General features: G+C 37.3%; 1 long non-coding RNA gene across 1 annotated transcript in view; it reads left to right on the top strand.

Annotated features, from left to right (window-relative positions):
• The window catches only part of AGA-DT (AGA divergent transcript), a 244,544-nt gene extending 226,310 nt beyond the window's left edge, over nt 1-18,234 (top strand). The window contains exon 4 of the long non-coding RNA XR_011620785.1: nt 16,803-18,234. This is a non-coding gene — a long non-coding RNA (AGA divergent transcript). The remainder of the gene's footprint in view (nt 1-16,802) is intronic.
• Nucleotides 18,235-19,149: the final 915 nt, after the last annotated feature.

The raw sequence follows: 19,149 nt of genomic DNA, 5'->3' as shown, positions 1-19,149 counted from the left end.
GTCAAGTGACACCCTCAAAGGCAGGAGCCTGTCCCTCTTCCTTTAAGCTAAACTTTGGGATAAAAAAATCACTTTCGGCCAGATCCCTGTAATTCCAGCACTTTGGGAGGCCTAGGTAGGTAGATCACTGAGGTCAGAAGCTCAAGACCAGCTTGGCCAACATGGTGAAATCCTATGTCTCCTAAAAAATACTAAAATTAGCCGGGCGTGGTGACGCATGCCTATAGTCCCAGCTACTTGGGAGGCTGAAGCACAAGAATTACTTGAACCTGGGAGGCAGAGGTTACAGTGAGCTGAGATTAGCCACTGCACTCCAGCCTAGGTGACAGAGTGAGACTCCGTCTAAAAAACAAAACAAAAAACAAAAACAAAAACAGAAAGTCGCTTTCTTTACATCAGACCTAGCTCTTGTTAATTAGACTACAAGTAACCAGTCACTGAACCTGAGATTTAGTTATATATATACACTGGGAAACCAAAATTTTGTGTGACTCACTTTATTATATTTGCTTTATTGTGGCAATCCAGAACAGAAACTGCAATATTGCTAATGTATGCTTATATCTTATTCTGTTCATAATTCTGTTACAGTGTACCTAAAGTATATCTTTTCTCTCTTCACCTCAAGAATTAAATGAATTCATTTTTGTATCTATTTCTAAGTGTCCATCTGAAATTAGCACAACTTGGAATTCATTTCATTCAGGGACAAAAACAAAACAGTTTGTAGGGAGAATGGCAAACGACTTGTCTCCTGACTACCATCCCTGTTACTGGAGATTGCAGAGAATTATCACCATAACTGGAGCTGGACAAATGGTCTCATCCACTGGGAAATGTCTAGAAGGTAAGGCCAAAACCAGTTTGACATCAAATTTTTTCAGTATTTTATCCCAGAATTTTTGCCTTCTCCTTTTAGTTCGAACTTTTTCCCCCTTCCTCCAGAGTATTCATTTGTCAAATCCCGATGCTTTTTATAACTGAAGTTATAAAGGACTCTAGTTAGACAATAGTATTACAAGATATTGGAAAAAAGTGTAATACCTGAGGTATTTTCTGTCCTTAGTGTGTTTTTTGTGTGTTGGTGGGGGGGAGAATAGGTATATAACACTAAAATCTGAGTTCTGGCCTTACAATGTAATCATAATCGAGTGATTATCTAAATCAGTGGCTCTGTCTCAGAACAATTAAGTAAGAGTTTCTGGGAGCCAGTCACAGTCATTGCTATATTTTAGTCCCTTCTTAGATGATTTTCCATACAATTGGTTTTAAGAACTACACCTTATATTACAGCCTTTAGAGATTTCATATTCTTATTCTTTGTTTCCAGGTCAACTGTAATTGAGTAGTTTTGTGAATACTTCTTTCAGATGCCTATAATTTGAAAATAATTCTATAAACTATGACACTGGAGTTTTGCTAAAAATAAGCATTTGCATATCACTTACGATCTAATATGGTACATCCAAACCTGTTTGGAGTTTAACATTAATTTCTAATGGTTCTCTTTTATAGAATTTAACTTGTGAATGCATTAAAATATACTCAGGGTATGTGAGGATGAGCTTCTGCATTCCTGAGAGCAAATTGCAGATCAGCACTTTTAGTGCTGCCTAAGACCCTTTGTGTGTGTGTTATTAAAAATTACCAACATAGATCAAGTTTATGTTAATTGTATGAAAAAGCAACAGAAATAATCAGTAACATTTACACAGCTTTAAGTAGTTAACCTAGTTCTGAGGCAGCAGAATTATTAAATAGTCAGCACCTTAAAGTAGGCAAAACATGTAGTAAAGCATTTCTTTTTACTAGAGTTTTTTTTCTTTCTGCAGGCATGGTTGAGTATCGAGGTGTACCTGTTGGGGTTGTAGTGATGTGGTTTAAATCAAATTTATCTCAACTTAAACTACATATGTTTCTTTACATATGTTAAGCAGTCTACTGTGAGTGCCTCCTTCTTTCTTCAAAGGTTTCGTGTAGCTCTTAAAAGGAGTATAAAGGTCACTAAAGTGACAGCATAGAACAGGCACAAAAATTCCCTTGTATAAAATTGCACACACACAAAAATAGAAAAAAAAAACCATATTTTTAAAACTTTATAAGAAATCAACATTTATTAAGAGTATACTTCTATACTTTATTGACTGAAAAATAGCTCATCTTTTTCTTGAAAAGAAAGCTCCTGAATATTGTGGAAATTAAAACAAATATTAGAAACAAGTTACTATATACTTCCTCAGGGGCTAAGCAGCATTTTCTGTCTAAATGACACATTGCTTTGCATTATCACATTGTTCTTCCAAACAAATCTGTGGTTTCATCAATGAAAGGTAAGTAATAGGTTCATTTTTTCTTAAGATTTTAGAAGGAACATAGATCTAACTAAATACTACCAGCATTATTAATGAAGATCTATGATTAATTAAAAGCCTATGGAGCTTTAAAATTACGACTGGCTACTCGAGAATTAGAGTGACCCCTCCTGTTCTTACTCTACTCTTTCTCACTCTCACCCACCTCCTGATGGCCTTGTCACTACACTGGACCTTTCATAATTGATCTGCCATTACCAAACTCTTACTCCAGTGTGTTTTGTTTTTTTCTGTCCCATCACCATTCCAGAGGTTTTTCTTTTAAACACAGATATACATGTCATTAGGACATTACAGACCCTGGCAAAAGCTTATTTTATTATTTTGGTAAAAAGCACATAACATATAGTTTACCGTCTTAACCATTTTTTAGGTGCACAGTTCAGCTGTGTTAAGTACATTCACGTTGCTGTGAAATAGATCTCTGGAAATTTTTCACTTTGTAAAACAACTCTCCCTTTTCCACTGGTCATAACCAATTTACTTTCTGTTTCTACGCATTTAACTACATTAGATACCTCATGTGAATCATCCAGTCTTTGTCTTTTTGTGACTGGTTTATTTCACTTAGTAAGAACTTTGCTTTTTGTCCTCTGTGATGGGAAACTATTAGATGATCGATATGGTTTGGCTGTGTCCCCATCCAAACCTCATTTTTAATTGTAGTTCCCACAGTCCTCACGTCTCATGGGAGGAACCTGGTGGGAGGTAACTGAATCATGGGGGTGGGTTTTTCTTGTGCTGTTCTGGTGATAGTAAATAAGTCTCACGAGATTCTGATGGTTTCATAAAGGGCAGTTCCCCTGCACACACTGTCTTGCCTACTGCCGTGTAAGACGTGACTTTGCTCCTCATTCACCTTCTGCCATTATTGTGGGGCCTCCTTAGCCATGTGGAACTGTGAGTCTATGAAACGTTTTTTCTTTATGAATTATCCAGTCTCGGGTATGTCTTTATTGGCAGAGTGAGAATAGGCTAGTACAACGATCTTGAGCAGGGGAGTGACAGAATCTCATTTAGGTTTTTTTTTTTGTTGTTGTTGTTGTTTTTATTTGACAGACTCTCGCTCTGCCGCCCAGGCTGGAGTGCAGTGGCGCAATCTCAGCCCACTGCAAGCTCCGCCTCCCGGGTTCACACCATTCTCCTGCCTCAGCCTCCCGAGTAGCTGGGACTACAGGCGCCCGCCAGAATGCCCGGCTAATTTTTTGTATTTTTAGTAGAGTTGGGGTTTCACTGTGTTAGCCAGGATGGTCTCCTGACCTCGTGATCCGATCTCCTGACCTCGTGATCCGCCCGCCTTGGCCTCCCAAAGTTCTGGGATTACAGGAGTGAGCCACCGCGCCAGGCCTCATTTACATTTTTAAAAGGTCACTCTGATACTGTGAAGAGTGGGTGATTTTGTGAAGAAATGATGGCAGCTTGGATCTGAGTGGTAGTGGTGAGTCAATGAGAACTGACTGCATTTCAGTTATATTTGAAATGCAGATTAAAGCTCTTAAGGTTTTGCCATTACTTTCAGTGGCAAAAACTGCAATTACTTTTGCACCAACCTAATAAAACTCAGTGATGAGTTGGATGGGGCGGTAGGGATTCAGAAGCCTTTGTTCTGCGTAGCTGGGAGAATAGTGGGGCTGCTTTGTAGGAAGCCTATGCTCCTTAGAAAGGGAGTGGAAGAGACTGAGGTATTTTCCTTTGCACATTTGAGAGTAGAAATACTATTCAGGCAGTTGGATTTATGAGACTTAACGGTAGAAATTGGGGTCAGAGATGTAAATTTGGGAATCATCAAAATATAGAAAACATTTAAAAGCTGGATCCTGGAGAGAGTCTAGTTAGAGAATAAAAGTTGTCTGAGGGCTGACCCCCGGATCCCAGCATTTAGAGGTCTAATCTACACTGAACACTCCATTTGCCAGCATGCTGTTCCAAAGTAGTGCTTTATCCCTTTCCAGGGACCCTAACAGGAAATTAAAAGCATAACTCCACTTACAAAGTGTCAAATTATTCAAAATTAATAATTTATATTATATGATTTCCTACTCACATTCTTAAATGATATTCAGAACACCCTTCTGAATGGTGAGATACTCTCTGTAAGATAACATTTTTTTTGAAATAAACATCCGTCTATTTAGCGATTCAAGGAGTAATTCCTCTTCTTGCTTAGACTGACGTGTGCTTATTTACAATGTTGAGATTTTGCAGTGTAAGGACAAATTCAAATGAAAAATAAGAGATTTAATTCTTTCTGTTGAAAATAAGGAAAAAGACTTCTTCCCACTCTCTTTTCTCAGATGATTTAATTTAGACAACTTGTTTATTCTTTCTCCATCTTTAAAAATATATTTCAATCTTAAAAAGCTAAAGAATCATTGGAAGCTTCAGGACCCCGGAATGTTTTGCTCAAGGATCTGAGAACCATCTCTTGAAAATGTAATCATCCTCAAGGAAGAAAGTGTAACTGGACCTAAGTCCAGCAGTCCACTACCCAAAAACCAGTGTTGAGAGACAAGGTTTGGTGGAAGGAAAAATTGACTTGAATTAAGGGCCAGATGACTTGTGAAGATGCTGAACTCAAGTTGTAAAGACCATCTCCAATTTTAAAGTTTATCATAAGGTTTAAAAAGGGAAACTTGATATGGGAGACATGCAGGAGTCATGCGGAGTGCAAGGTCTGAGTGTCTTTTTCTGCTGGCTATCTTGGGTACTCGCCCATCTGAAGATCTGGTTGGTATTATCTTGACTTTAGCCAAATGATGGTGGATTGATAGTTCACAACTCTTCCTAAAGAGAATTCTACCATTAGGGCTCCATGCCTTGTTTCAAAAAATTAGTCTTTTGAGTTTCTTAAGGAAGAAAATAAATTTAGTGAGTGTGCATTGCTGGAGAAGAGTGTCTAGAGAGGTGAGGAATGAAGAGGTGAGGGAAGGAAAGGAAGAAAAAGAGAGTAAGTGATTTAAAAATATATATTTAAAACTGAGGTCCCCAATTACAAAAGTACCCCGATGTGGGAGGGTAGGAACCTAACATTGGTGGGCATCTCACTCCAAGTTGCAAAACTACCACTTTTGATAAAGATATGAGAAGTTTGTTTTTCCTTTGGATAAAACCAATCAACAAACCCATATGGCCAGCCCAACGACCAAGAATCCAGGATGCACTATGTGTTGTCACATATGTCACAATGGGGCTGTCAAGTCCTTTGATTTGAGGACTAGTTATTGTTTATCCCGAAAACATGTGTGTAATGGGTTGTATCTGCTTGGCTATATAAAATGAGATTTCTTTCTGTTTTTGCAATCTCATAGCAATTATTGTGATGTACACCATGTCCTGGTTTAAGGCTATTCAATACTAAAATTATTTTTTCTTTTCTGTCTTATTGGAGCAATTTTCTGGGTTGGGAGAAGAGTTTGTGTTTAAGTATATTTCTTTAACAATAGTTCAAAAAGTGTGAAATTGGAAACAAATATTGTTTTAACAGATGAAACGGAGGTCCAGGGAATGTTACTGACCTATCAAGGCTGACAAAGCTGATCAGAGCCATGTTTAGAAGCTTCTACTTTCAACATAGTGCACTTTCTGTACTTCTCATGCTCTTGTCCACATTCAAAAGCTTAATTGTTTGTGAGTGTTCCCAATACGCATAGCTAATAAATCCGGGGTAATAGTTTTTTCCATGCTTCACTGGAAGCGAATCAGCATGATTTGACTTCTAAGGTTATTGACATTTTCTAAGTGATAGCTGCTCATTGTAATGTGTATGAACCTATTTAACAGAATTAATGAAAATCTGAATCATTTCTGCATTTTGAAGATGCTGAGTTAAGTAAGAGGGAGAAAAACAAAAACAGGGGAGCAAAAGCCCTGCAAAGATGAATTGATTTATTAATATCACCCTAGTGATTCCAATAGGATATGACATGAAACATATTTATAAGATGAAAACATATATGTGTATTAATCTTAATGAGAGAAATTCAAAGAACTGATGCATAACTACAGGATTGAGCGCTAACAAAAATAGAGAGTAATAAATGTTTTACTCCAGTAGTTTTGACTACTCAGGGGAAATAGATTTGGAATAAAAATGAGATGTGCAAACCGATCTAACTTGTACCAATATATACTGTAAATTAAAAATAAATTAAATAGCCAGTTTCAAAACTAGCATAGATGAGAATAAAGGAATGTGAAGGTCTATTGAATCAATCTTTCAAAAGACTGTAATGCATAAAAAATTGTGCTTAAAAATTTACTTCCATGAAACACATTCTTAAAAAAATATCACACAAAGGCTTCTAAACTGCAATCAGTATTTAAATTTAGATTACAAGAGGCAATTGATGCTCTTTCAATTCATTTTGCTATTATGCACGCTAAAGCATCAGACCGAAAAGAGTTAATGGCTGAGGAGAAGGGGCACAGGTTTGAACTGAATGACTACCCTCAATTTAATGTGTAAACTTGACCAAAGAATAAAATATTTGGATTTTTGAGGAAAAGGGGCATACAGGAACAGGAGAGATAATAACCTCACAAATGAGATCACCAAAGTGTTGTATATAATTTACTATTGCAATATTTGTTTTTCAAAAGTAATGTCACGTGTCAAAAGAATGATGCTTATTTCTTATCAGTCTGATCTTTGTTAGATAAAGCAAAAACAGTGATGTGCAGAAACTCTTCAGTTTTAATTTGCATTAGAATGTAAGCAGATTAATTAGTATTACATTCACCTCTTTTGCTACTTATAAAGTGGTTTTGTCTTGTGTAGATCTGTATATCTGTAATTTAAATGTTATTTTAAACTCATAAGTTTCATTTAGAATTCAAATTTGCATTAATTTACTGAACGTATTGTTACAGGTGGGTCTTTGTTCTTAGAGCTCCCAAGATGGTGGCAGGCGGCTCCCAAGATGGCGGCAAGCCTTTTGTTCTCTGACCTGAGGTTTTTGGCCTCACGGATTCCAAGGAATGGAACCTTTGGCCATGCAGTGAGTATTATAGCTCTATTAGAAGCCGTGGGTCACGGAGGAGAACCATGGAACCCAGTGACTAGTGTTCAGCTCGATTAGGGCAAACTCGGGTACTTAGTGGTGCAGGAACAATGGTGAGCCTCTAGCCCAAACTAGAGCAGCAATGCGCGCCTCACTGGATCAGAAACACAGACGACACCCTGCTGGAGCGGGAGGGGTGGGAGTCAATGGCGGGTCTGTGATGGCTGCCAGTGAAAGCTCAGCTTGAGCCAGAACAAACATGGACCAGAAGAGAGTGCAGTTGAAAGATTTAATAGAGTGAAAACAGAGCTCCCATACAAGAGGAGGGGCCTCAAAGGGGGTTGCCCACTCCCAGCTCCAATGACTGGGGTTTAGATCCCAATCATTGTCCCTCCCTCCCACTGTGCTCTCAGATGATAGATGATTTGGCTATTTCTTTACCTCCTGCTTTTAGCCTAATTGGTATTTTAGTGAGCCTTTTTTACTACCTGATTGGTCGGGTGTGAGCTGAGTTACAAGCCCCGAGTTTAAAGGTGGGTGCAGTCACCTTCCCCAGCTAGGCTTAGGAATTCTTAGTTGGCCTAGGAAATTCAGCTAGTCCTGTCTCTCAGTATCCCAATAAATTGGTGACATATAGAGGTGTGAAGTTTGAAAGAGTAAATAATATTTTGTTTAGACTTGTTATTTTGAACATTTATTACTTAACAGAGTTGGAGGAAGAAATGAACTATGAAAATACTTTATTTGAATGTACTAATGCCTTTAAAATTATTATTTATAAATCACAAAACTCATCCATGTTGATAATAGATACTCTAACACAAAATATGAATTTTATTGTAATACTGGTAGTGGCAAAATACTTGCTTTGCCATTTAAATAAAATTTAAAGTAAGTCTGCACCCCAGAGTCACATTTTAATAATTGTAAACTAGCAGAAAATAAGAAAACATGATTGAAGCAATCGCATAAGCCATATTCAGAGAATCCATGTTCAGCTATGGTGTACATGCTTATTATAGGAATAGAGGCCGATTTTAGAAAATGGAGAACAAATTAAGTAAAAATGAAAAAAAAAAAACACTTTATACTCACCCAGTATAGCCATCATAGCATATTTGCATTTTGTATACTTCTTGTCACTATTTTTTCTATGCCCAAATTGTGATTAAGTACAATTAAAATGGTTATTTTCAGGCCAGCTGCGGTGGCTCATGCCTGTAATCCCAGTACTTTGGGAGGCCGAGGCAGCTGGATTGCTTCGTCTCAGGAGTTAACCTGGGCAACATGGCAAAACCCTGTCTCTGCTAAAAATGCAGAAATCAGCTGGGCATGGTGGCACATGCCTGTAATCCCAGATACTTGGGAGGCTGAGGAAGGAAAATCACTTGAACCTGGAGGCAGAGGTTGCAGTGAGAGAAGATCATGCCACTGCACAGAGGGAGCGACAGAGGGAGACAGAGCCTGGGCGACAGAGGGAGACTCTGTCTCAAAAAGAGAAAGCAGTGATTTCCTAGCTTGATATTATATGGTAAAAATTTTCTCATGCCATTAAAATCCTTCAAGCATCTGTTCATACTGCCTAAAATAGTCTTTTGTATAGATGTGCCATAATTATTTTTTGATTATTGAAATTTTGACTTATTTACATTATCTTCTTCTATATACAAGATTATAATGAAGATATTTTTAACATATTTTTATATCCAAATGTGTGATGATATACTTAGGAAAGATATCAGAATAAGAATAATTAAGTTAAATTACATAGGGATTTGTGAGTGTTTTGATACAAACTGTTGAATGCTTTCCAGATGTTCAAACCAATTTATACTCTGTACCAACTTATCAACACAAAATCATATTTAAAAGATATTTTCCATATGTTAAAGCATGTGTTCCTTCATTTGCTGCAAAAACTACAGAAATGGAATATTATATATATTCATTAAACAATTATATTTTATTATTTTTGTTTAAATGCTTATTCATTATTAGATTTCCCTATTTTTCACATTTATTTTAAGAGAGTGTGTGTGTGCTTGTGTGTGTATATATGAGAGAGAGAATACAAGATTAACCTTAGCATCGAAAAATAACCTTCCAATTAAAAAAAATATGTTAATTTATGTTCTTTTTGACATTAAGAGGGTTTAGTTATTTTTCATTCAGATCTATCAACATTTTCTTTAATAACTGCTTTTGTTTTTTAAATAATTAACAAATTGCTTCCAATTTAGCAATAAATATTTCTTTAACTCATTTTTTAAATAATTTATTTAAATACTCACTTTTTTGTCTATTTGAAACTGATTTTGGTTTATGACATTAACACTATTTATTGATTACTATCTTCCTTCTCCATTGGTTTGTGATAGTTCTTTCAGCATGAAATCAATGTTATGACCATTAGAGTCTATTTTATGGCAGTTTACTATATTCCATTAATTTGTCTGTTAAATATGATATTGTAAGAGGTTATTGTACTGATTGATTATACTGTGTTGTTTTATATAGCCCAATTTTAATTATTTTATAGCTTATAATTTATTTTAATATCCAGAAAGGCATGTCCCTCCTCATTACTGTTTCTTTTCCGAATTTTCTTAGCTATTATTGCCTCTTTATTTTTCCAGATGAAGTTTAATTTTTTTAAAAAAGATCATAAATAAATAACTTGTTATTGCATTGGAAGTATAAACTATTTAAAAAAGAAGCACAGCAGTTGATCTCCTCATCCAGACTCATGGTAAATCTCTTCATTTATCAAAGACTTACTTATTATCTCCGAGGAAAAGTTTCAGGGTTTTATTTATATATGCACATAGCTTGAAGATTATACCTAGACATTTTATATTTTTCTCTTTCTGTTTTTTTTTCTGTACTTAGATGAATTTATGTATTTGCATATAAGAAATGACAAATGTTATTTAAAAATGATTAGCAACTTTTAAAAATGGCATTTTTCATATTGGCAAGCTCCAGGTGAAACTGGTATAGTCATGTGTTATGGTGGGTGCTGAGGTGGGTCATAGTAACTGCTAACACTTATATAGTGCTTACACTTTGCTGGACTTCATCTTAGCAGTTTCTTTTTTTTTTTTTTTTTGAGATGGAGCCTCGCTCTGTTGCGTAGGCTGGAGTGCAGTGGCTCACTGCAACCTCCACCTCCCAGGTTCAAACATTTCTCTGCCTCAGCCTCCTGAGTAGCTGGGATTACAGGTGCCCGCCACCATGCCCGGCTAATTTTTTTGTATTTTTAGTAGAGATGAGGTTTCACCATCTTGGCCAGGCTGGTCATGAACTCCTGACTTCGTGATCAACCCACCTCGGCCTCCCAAAGTGCTGGGATTACAGGTGTAAGCCACCGCGCCCAGCTGATCTTAGCATTTTCTGAGTGTGGTGTCATTTAGACTTAACAATAGCACTATAAGGCAGGCATTACTATCACAGAAAGTTGAAGTTCAAGTAAAATAACCCAAGTTTAATTAAGTGGTACTTCTGCCATACCTCAAAACTAGGCAGTCTAACTCCACAGTCTGTGCCAGTAATCATTAACTCTTTGTTTTTTTTTTTTTATTATAATAGTTTTATTGAAATAGAGTTTACACAACATAAAATTTACTTACCTAAAGTGTACAATTCAATTGTTTAGTATATTCACAAAGATGTGCAATTGTTAATCAATTGTAGAACATTTTATCACCCACCAAAAATGACCTGTACCTATTAGCAGTCATTCTGTATTTTCTCTTTAGCCATTTCCAGCCCCTGGCAACCGCTAAACTACTTTCTGGGTCTATGGATTTGCCTATTCTGGATGTTTCACAAATAGAATAATTAAATACATGACCTTTTGTGACTGGCTAATTTCACTTGGTATGATGTTCTCCATGTTCACCCATATTGTAGCATGTATTAGTACTGAATACTTTTTTATAGACAAATAATATTCCTTTGTATGATTAAATCACATTTGTTTATCTGTTCATCAGTTGATGGACATTTGGGATTTTTCTAATTTTGACTGTTATAAATAATGCTGCTATAACGTTATTATTATTACTATTAATGTTATTATTCAAGATGGAGTCTCACTGTTGCCCAGATTGGGGTACAGTGGCACCATCTTGACTCACTGCAACCTTTGCTTCCCAGGTTCAAGCGATTCTCCTGCCTCAGCCTCCTCAGTAGCTAGGATTACAGGCCTGTGCCACAACATCGAGGTAATTTTTGTATTTTTAGTAGACACGGGGTTTCACCATGTTGGTCAGGCTAGTCTCAAACTCCTGACTTCAGGTAATCCGTCTGCCTCGGCCTCCCAAAGTGTTGGGATTACAGGAGTGAGCCATTGTGCCCGGCCCATAAACATTCTTGTTCAAATTTTGGTGTGGCTGTATGTTTTTCCTTGGGTATATACATTGGAGTGAAATTGCTGAATCATATGGAAACTCCATGGTTGACTTTATGAGGGATTGCTGAACTGTTTTCCAAAGCACTGCACTATGACACATGTCCATCAGCAATTTCTGAGGGTTCTGTCGTATTCTGTTTGTGCTGCTGTAACAGAATACCTGAGACTGTTCTACGTTATGAAGAACAGAAATGTGTTTTCTCACAGTTCTGGAGGCTGGGTAGTTCACGATCAAGGTGCCGGCAGGGTTAGTGTCTGGCGAGGGTAGCTCTCGGCTTTCAAGATGGCACCTTGTTGCTGCATACTACTGGAGAGAGGGACGTTGTGTCATCACGTGGCAGAAGAGCAAGTAAGCAAGCAGGACTGTGCAAAGCCTCCTTCATAACAGCCTTATGTTCATTCATGAGGGAGATCTCCTGGCCTAATCACCTCTCTGAGCTCTGCATCTTAATACTATCACATTGGCCCTTAGTTGCAACACCTGAATTTTGGAGAGGACACCTTCAAACCATACAAGGTTCTAATTTCTTCACATCCTCCCCACCAAAAACTGTTATTAGGTGACTTTCTTATTATATATTTTCTCAAAAGAGTAAATCCATACCTCCTAGTGGATTTGATTTGCATTTCCCTAATGACTGAAGATGTAGAGCATATATTTTGTTTCCTCACCATTGTCTTATTTCTGTTTGGGCTACTACGACAAAGTACCTTAAACTGAGTAACTTATAAGCGAAAGAAATGTATTCATTTCTCACAGTGATGAAGACGGGGAAGTTCAAGATTAAGGTGCTGGCATTACCTGGTGAAGGCTCTTGTTCTCATAGACAGAGTGCCTTATAGCTGTGATTTTACATGGTGGAAAGAGTAGACAAGCTCCTCCAATCCATTTTTATTTTTATTTTTATTTTTTGAGACAACTCTCATTCTTGTCACCCAGGCTGGAGTGCAGTGATGCCATCTCAGCTCACTGAAACCTCCACCTCTTGGGTTCAAGTGATTCTCCTGCCTCGGCCTCCTAAGTAACTGGGATTACAAGTGCCTTCCACCACGCCCGGCTAATTTTTGAATTTTTAGTAGAGATGGGGTTTCACCATGTTGGCCAGTGTTGTCTTGAACGCCTGACCTCAGGTGATCTGCCCACCTCAGACTCCAGAAGTGCTGGGATGACAGGTATGAGCCACCATGCCCAGCCTTCAATCCATTTTTATAGAGTAACTAATCCCATTCATGAGGGCTCTGTCCTCATGACCTAATCACCTCCCAAAAGTCCCCACTTCCTAATACCATCACCTTGGGGCTTAGTTTCAACATGTGTAATTGGAGGGCGACAGAAACATTTAAACCGTAACCGCCATCTGCATATCTTTGATTCAAATCCTTTTTCTATATTTTTTCAACTCTGTTGTCCTTTGTTGAGTTGTCTTTAGGATATTTTCTCCCATTTTGTGCAATTTTTCTTCTTACTTTTTTGATGTCATTTATTGAAGGAGAAAAGTTTTTAATTTTTATGAAATCTGACTTTCTCATTTTTCTTTTGTTGCTTGTACTTTGATCTCATATCAAAAAAGCCTTCGTCTAACCCCAGGTCACAATTTACTCCTCTATTTTCCAGTTTTAGTATATGTGCGGCTGAGGCAAGCACCACTCCTCTATTTCTTCTAAGTGTTACGTTTAAGACTCTGATCCTTTTTTTTTTTTTTTTTTTTTTTGAGATGGAGTCTCTGTTGCCGAAGCTGCAGTGCAGTGGTGCAATCTCGGCTCACTGTAACCTCCGACTCTCTGGTTCAGGTGATTCTCCTGCCTCAGCCTCCCGAGTAGCTGGATTACAGGCATGCACCACCGTGCCCAGCTAATTTTTGTATTTTTAGTAGAGATGGGATTTCACCATGTTGGTCAGGATGATCTCCATCTCCTGACCTTGTGATCCACTCACCTCGGCCTCCCAAAGTGCTGGGATTACGGGTGTGAGCCACTGTGCCCGGCTCAACTCTGATCCATTTTGAGTTAACTTTTGTGTAGGGTGTGAGGAAGGAGTCCAACTTCCTTCTAATGCATCTGGATAACTGGTTATCACAGCCCTATTTTCAAACCAGAATTTGATGTTGTCAATAACTAGTCCAATGTCCTTTATCATACATACATGAACACATACACATACACTTACATCCTTTTATAGCTCCCCATTTCTCTTAGTGTAAAGGTGTACATCTTTAACATGATTTACAAAGATCATGCTCATGCCTGTCAAATTCATGACTGCAAGGGACCATTCGTCTCCTGGTCCTCATTTGGTTTTTTAGCTCTTGCTGCCATTGTCATCAATTAGGTGCCTAAGAAATGTGTCTCCTTTCACTACAGAGTCTTTGCACATGTTACATCATTCTCATGAAATTTTCTTTCCTTTTTTTCTATTTTAATCACTCACACTCATCCCTGAGTTCAGCTCAGTTGTAATTTCCTTAGGTAAGCCTGTTTGGCATTCTTCCCTAAGTCAAATCTCCCTAGAGCACTCGTGTACCTGCCTGTGGCTGTATTAAAACAAATTAAGCTTACTTTTGAGATTTTAAAAATGTTTCGTGTCTCCCACATGGGCTTATGTAGTCAAGGACCATGTTAGCTTTTTCACTTCATTATATTCCCGCACCTGGAACTCTGTCGGGACCCTAGTTAGGCTCTATTAATATGGATTAAAATGATGAATGAGAACACCTCGTTTATGCAGCAGTTGTGGAATTCTTTGTTAGGATTAGGGTGGTCTTGTTTATATCTGCTGTTTCAATAATTTTTTTAGAGCAACAATTTACTGAGTGTTTGTTGTGTGTTTGACGCTGTTCCAAATGCTTTAGATGTAGTAGTAAACAAAATTTCTTCGCTCGTGGAACTTATAGTAAGGAATACCGATCATAGGTGATAAAACTGAGCATAATACATAAGTAAGCTGTACTGCATATTTGAAAAATACACGGAGTTTCGAAAATGGAAAATCAGAGGAAGTTCGGGAGTTTGGGTGTAGGTAAGGAGAGTTGCAGTTTTAAGTGCTTTGGTTGGGGTAGGTTCTGTTAAGAAGAAGGTGACAATCAAAAATGTGGAGGAGGAATTTAGCTTTACAGATACATTGGAGAAGAGGGGATATTTTTTCTGGGCAGAAGGAACAGTTAGTACAAAAGGGCTGCTGCTGGAAGCACATTTGGTATTAGAGCAAGTATGCAGAGGTCATTGTGGCTGGAGCCGGATGAATAGTCATCAAGAGAGCAGTAGAAGAGGGATTCTGAGATGTAAAAGGTGGGGAAGGGAGTGTAGATTATACATCCTCTCTGAGGCCACAGAAGGAATTTTCCAAGGTTGATGTGGAAAAACATTTCTGGGTATTTCATCAGAGTGGCATGATGTGGCTTATACTTAAATGATCATTCTGGCTGCTGTGCTGAAGATAGACTGCAGGGGATAAGGGTATAATGAGGCAGATGAGTTACGAGGCCTTTGCTGCAGATTACCAAGATAATACCAGGGGAGCTGTTGAGAAGTGGCTGGATTCCAAGTATATGGTAAAGGTAGAGCCAAAGGGTTTTCTGATGGATTGGATGTTGTCCTGAATCTGTAAATATCATTTTTAAGCTGGTCCAAATCACAAGCCAATCCACAAAAGGTTGCTTCTAAAATGTTGAAAAATTTTCATTCAGTTCTACTAGTTATTCACTTAATATCGAGAATGAAAAAATGTTATGAAAAAACCTAAACAAGCCAAAAAAACCAAAAAACAAAAAAACCCCAAAAACTGAAAACCCAAAAAATACCTCCTCCCTAAAATACTTGTTTCATCAACTGAAAGAAAGCCCACTGATTTTTTAATAACATATTATGCATATAATCTAAGATTGGCAATAGAGGAAATATTTTCTTATGCAGAGCAAGATTTTGTTCATCTCTCCACGCTACCCCGACTTATTTATTTATTTATTTATTTATTTTTTTAGAATATTACCACTGTCACTATCATCTTGATTTCAGGAAAGTTATTTCTTCCTATTTAACTTCTGGCCTAAGAGGAGGAGGTTGGGAAGACACACTTTTCTTAATTCTTTTTAGCAAAGTATAGGCCAGGTGAAAATATTTCAGTAAGACTGAACTAAATGTTTGGAGAAGACAAGAAAATATAAAAACATGCAATTAGAAAAACTAGTTTACACTACAGAGTTTTACTCAACTATTCCTTGAAGTTCTTTTTTTTTTTTTTTTTTTTTTTTTTTTTTTTTTTTGAGATGGAGTCTCGCTCTGTTGCCCAGGCTAGAGTGCAGTTGCACGACCTCGGCTCACTGCAGCCTCTGCCTCCTGGGTTCAAGCAATTTTTCAGCTTCAGCCTCCCGAGTAGCTGGGAGTACAGGTGTGCACTACCACGCCTGGCTAATTTTTGTATTTTTAGCAGAGATGGGGTTTCACCATATTGGCCAGGATGGTCTCGAACTCCTGACCTTGTGATCCACCCACCTCACTCTCCCAAAGTGCTAGGATTACAGGAATTAGCCAACGTGCCTGGCCTCCTTGAGGTCCTGGACAGAGAATATTCCTACCACAGTCCTTGGCTTCATGTGAAGTCTTTCATCCCTTCACCAAAGAAGAGCCTCAACTTACCTGGGCTGCTTGATGTCTAAGCCCTATAGAGTGAGACTCAAGAAAAATAAAATGACTTCCTGTTCTGTTATCCAAACCCTCTTTCCAACTTACTGTTTCCCCTTGAAATATCTGCCTCTTCCAGTGTGATGAATAGCATGGCTTTTCAGGGATAGAGAAGGATGAGAAAGTTTCTTTACGCTGGGCAACCCAGACATTCAGTCAGTGCACAGGACCTTAAGCCTAGCATCTGTACAGGAGACACAGGGACTAACAAAAGAGTGGGTGGTTTTAAAATTGTATTTAATTAATTTTTTTTTTTTTTGGCTACACATGGTATTTCTGAGGAGACCAAGGTGATTTGCTTTTCTCTAACAAAGCTTGAAAATTAATTTGTCTTCACAGAATTGGAAAAATGAATGTAATTTGACATACGTCTTGAATCTGGTTGGCTCTGAGAAACTTGTATGCATCTCATCAGTAGGCATCTTAAGAACTGATATTACCCTGCTTCAGCATTGTGAGAAGACATGCATTCTCCTCGTATAAATAATGTGAATCTTACATGTAAAGTGTTCTAAAGATTAGCTGTTTAATAACTTAAATAAGCTTGTGAATAATAAATTAATAACAATGTTATGCTAATATGTAACTATGATATTTGCTGAACAAAATAAATTTGCTTACTTTGGAAGCAGATTGGGTGATTTAATATATCAGCAAAACAGTGTTTTTTAAAAATATCAAAGTTCTTTTAATCAAAACTTTTATTTTAGGACAGTTAGTAATGTTTTGTTTGCCAACTTATATTAGAAAGTCTCTGTCTTAAATGTTTCCATGCAAATAAAATGACAATACTGCCTTACATTTTATTAGTTTACAGTTTGCAAAATATCTTCATTATGATAATTCATTTAGTAGACATGCCTATGGGAACATTACTTCCAGAATTAAACACATTATTTTTGTTTTGGTATATTTTTAAACTACAAATGATAGAAAGGCAAGTAAATGTAAGTTTTTCTCTGGTTATTTGTTCAAATGCTAATTTAAAACGTTTGTACATTTCTAATACAAAGATTCCTTGTTTGAGAAAAAATGGATTTCTTAAAAACAAAATGCTTTTTAGCAGAGAGACAGGGCATGGAGCTGAAATGGCGTCTGGAAGTTGGGATCTGTAAGAGAAGTTGAATGTGCCCTGAGGCATAAAGCTGCTAATTTTGTTTTATTGGATTTTACTGTAGCTATTAATATATTTTCCTGGAGATTTATGTGATCAATTTATCTTATGGCCAGAACTAATTCCCTTAGTATATTTTATTAGAATATGTGACTTTTTCTAAATTTAGCTTTATTTGTCACATTTTCCATAAATGGGAAAGATCCTGTATTTCCAGACATCTTAAGTATTGCAAGAATTATTTGAGCACCTAAAGATAAATAATATCAAAATAGGATCATTGTTTCCCTTAGTTTCTCCTTCTTCCCCACAAATAAACCAAGAGTTATTTAGTTATACTATTGCATGTCTCTAGCTTTATTGGATTCTTCCATGAAAGACAAATGGATTACATTTTTGGTTGTGTGACCCTCATTGCCCTATTGCACTTTTGATAATATTTGCCTGTGACAAGTAGTTATTTTCACATTCAATCAAGGGTAATAAAATATTTTAATAATGGTGAATGTGAAGTTAATTAATAACTCGCAGGTATGGCAGTTGGACAGGATTGCTCTCCATCTCAAACACAAAGAAATCAATTCCATCAGTAGTTATAAATTTGCATATGAATGTCAAATATATGGGGTTTTGAATAAAAATCATTTCTGAGTAAAAGCGTACATTGACAAGCTGTATTTAACTTCTGTATTTATAGATAAATTATCTCAGAATATGTTAGTCACTATGACAATCATAATCAGAGTTCCTTAGTTAGGGAACTCTTGTAGTGTGTCAGTAGGTATCAATATTGAAATATTTGATATTATTTAACATGTTTTGCAACTTAATTGAATGTATATGTGGTTTTACATATATTTAGGACATCTATATTAGTGAAATTTATTTTGGAATGAATTGTTGCTTTATGTGTTATAAATACAGGAATATTATGCAAAGTAATTTTAGGTTTATTGGCATACAACTTATCTAGATCTTCCTTCCTTCTCTCTTTGGTTTCTTCCTTTCTTCCTTCCCCTCTTTTTTTTTTTTTTGAAACATGGTCTCCCTCTGCACCCAGGCTGGAGTGTAGTGGCACAATCACAGTTCACTGCAGCCTGGACCTCCCAGGCTCAGATGATCCTCCCAACTCAGCCTCTAGAGTAGCTGGTACTAAAGTCGTGCACTACCACACCTGGCTAATATTTTTTGTATTTTTTGTAGAGCCAGGGTTTTGCCAGATTGGCCAGGTTGATCTCAAACTCCTGGCTTCCAAATGTTCCACCTGCCTCAGCCTCCCAGAGTGCTGGGATTACAGGCATGAGCCACCACTCCTAGCCTCTTCCTCTCCATCTTAATCTTCCTTCCCTCTCCCTTTCCCTCTCTCTCTCTTCTTTCTCTTTTCCCCTCCCTCCTTCCCTCCCTCTCTTCCTCCTTCCTTCTCCCCTTCCTTCCTTCCTTCCTTCCTTCCTTCCTTCCTTCCTTCCTTCCTTCCTTCCTTCCTTCCTTCCTTCCTTCCTCTTTCTTTTCTACTTTTTCTTTCTGCCTTCTAATACCCATCTTGTGTTCTGCAAAGTCAGCAAAAGACAGACA

The sequence above is a fragment of the Macaca nemestrina genome, chromosome 3 (genome assembly GCF_043159975.1).
Source record: "Macaca nemestrina isolate mMacNem1 chromosome 3, mMacNem.hap1, whole genome shotgun sequence".
NCBI classification, from domain to species: Eukaryota; Metazoa; Chordata; class Mammalia; order Primates; family Cercopithecidae; genus Macaca; species Macaca nemestrina.
This window is presented reverse-complemented; position numbering and strand designations above follow the sequence as displayed.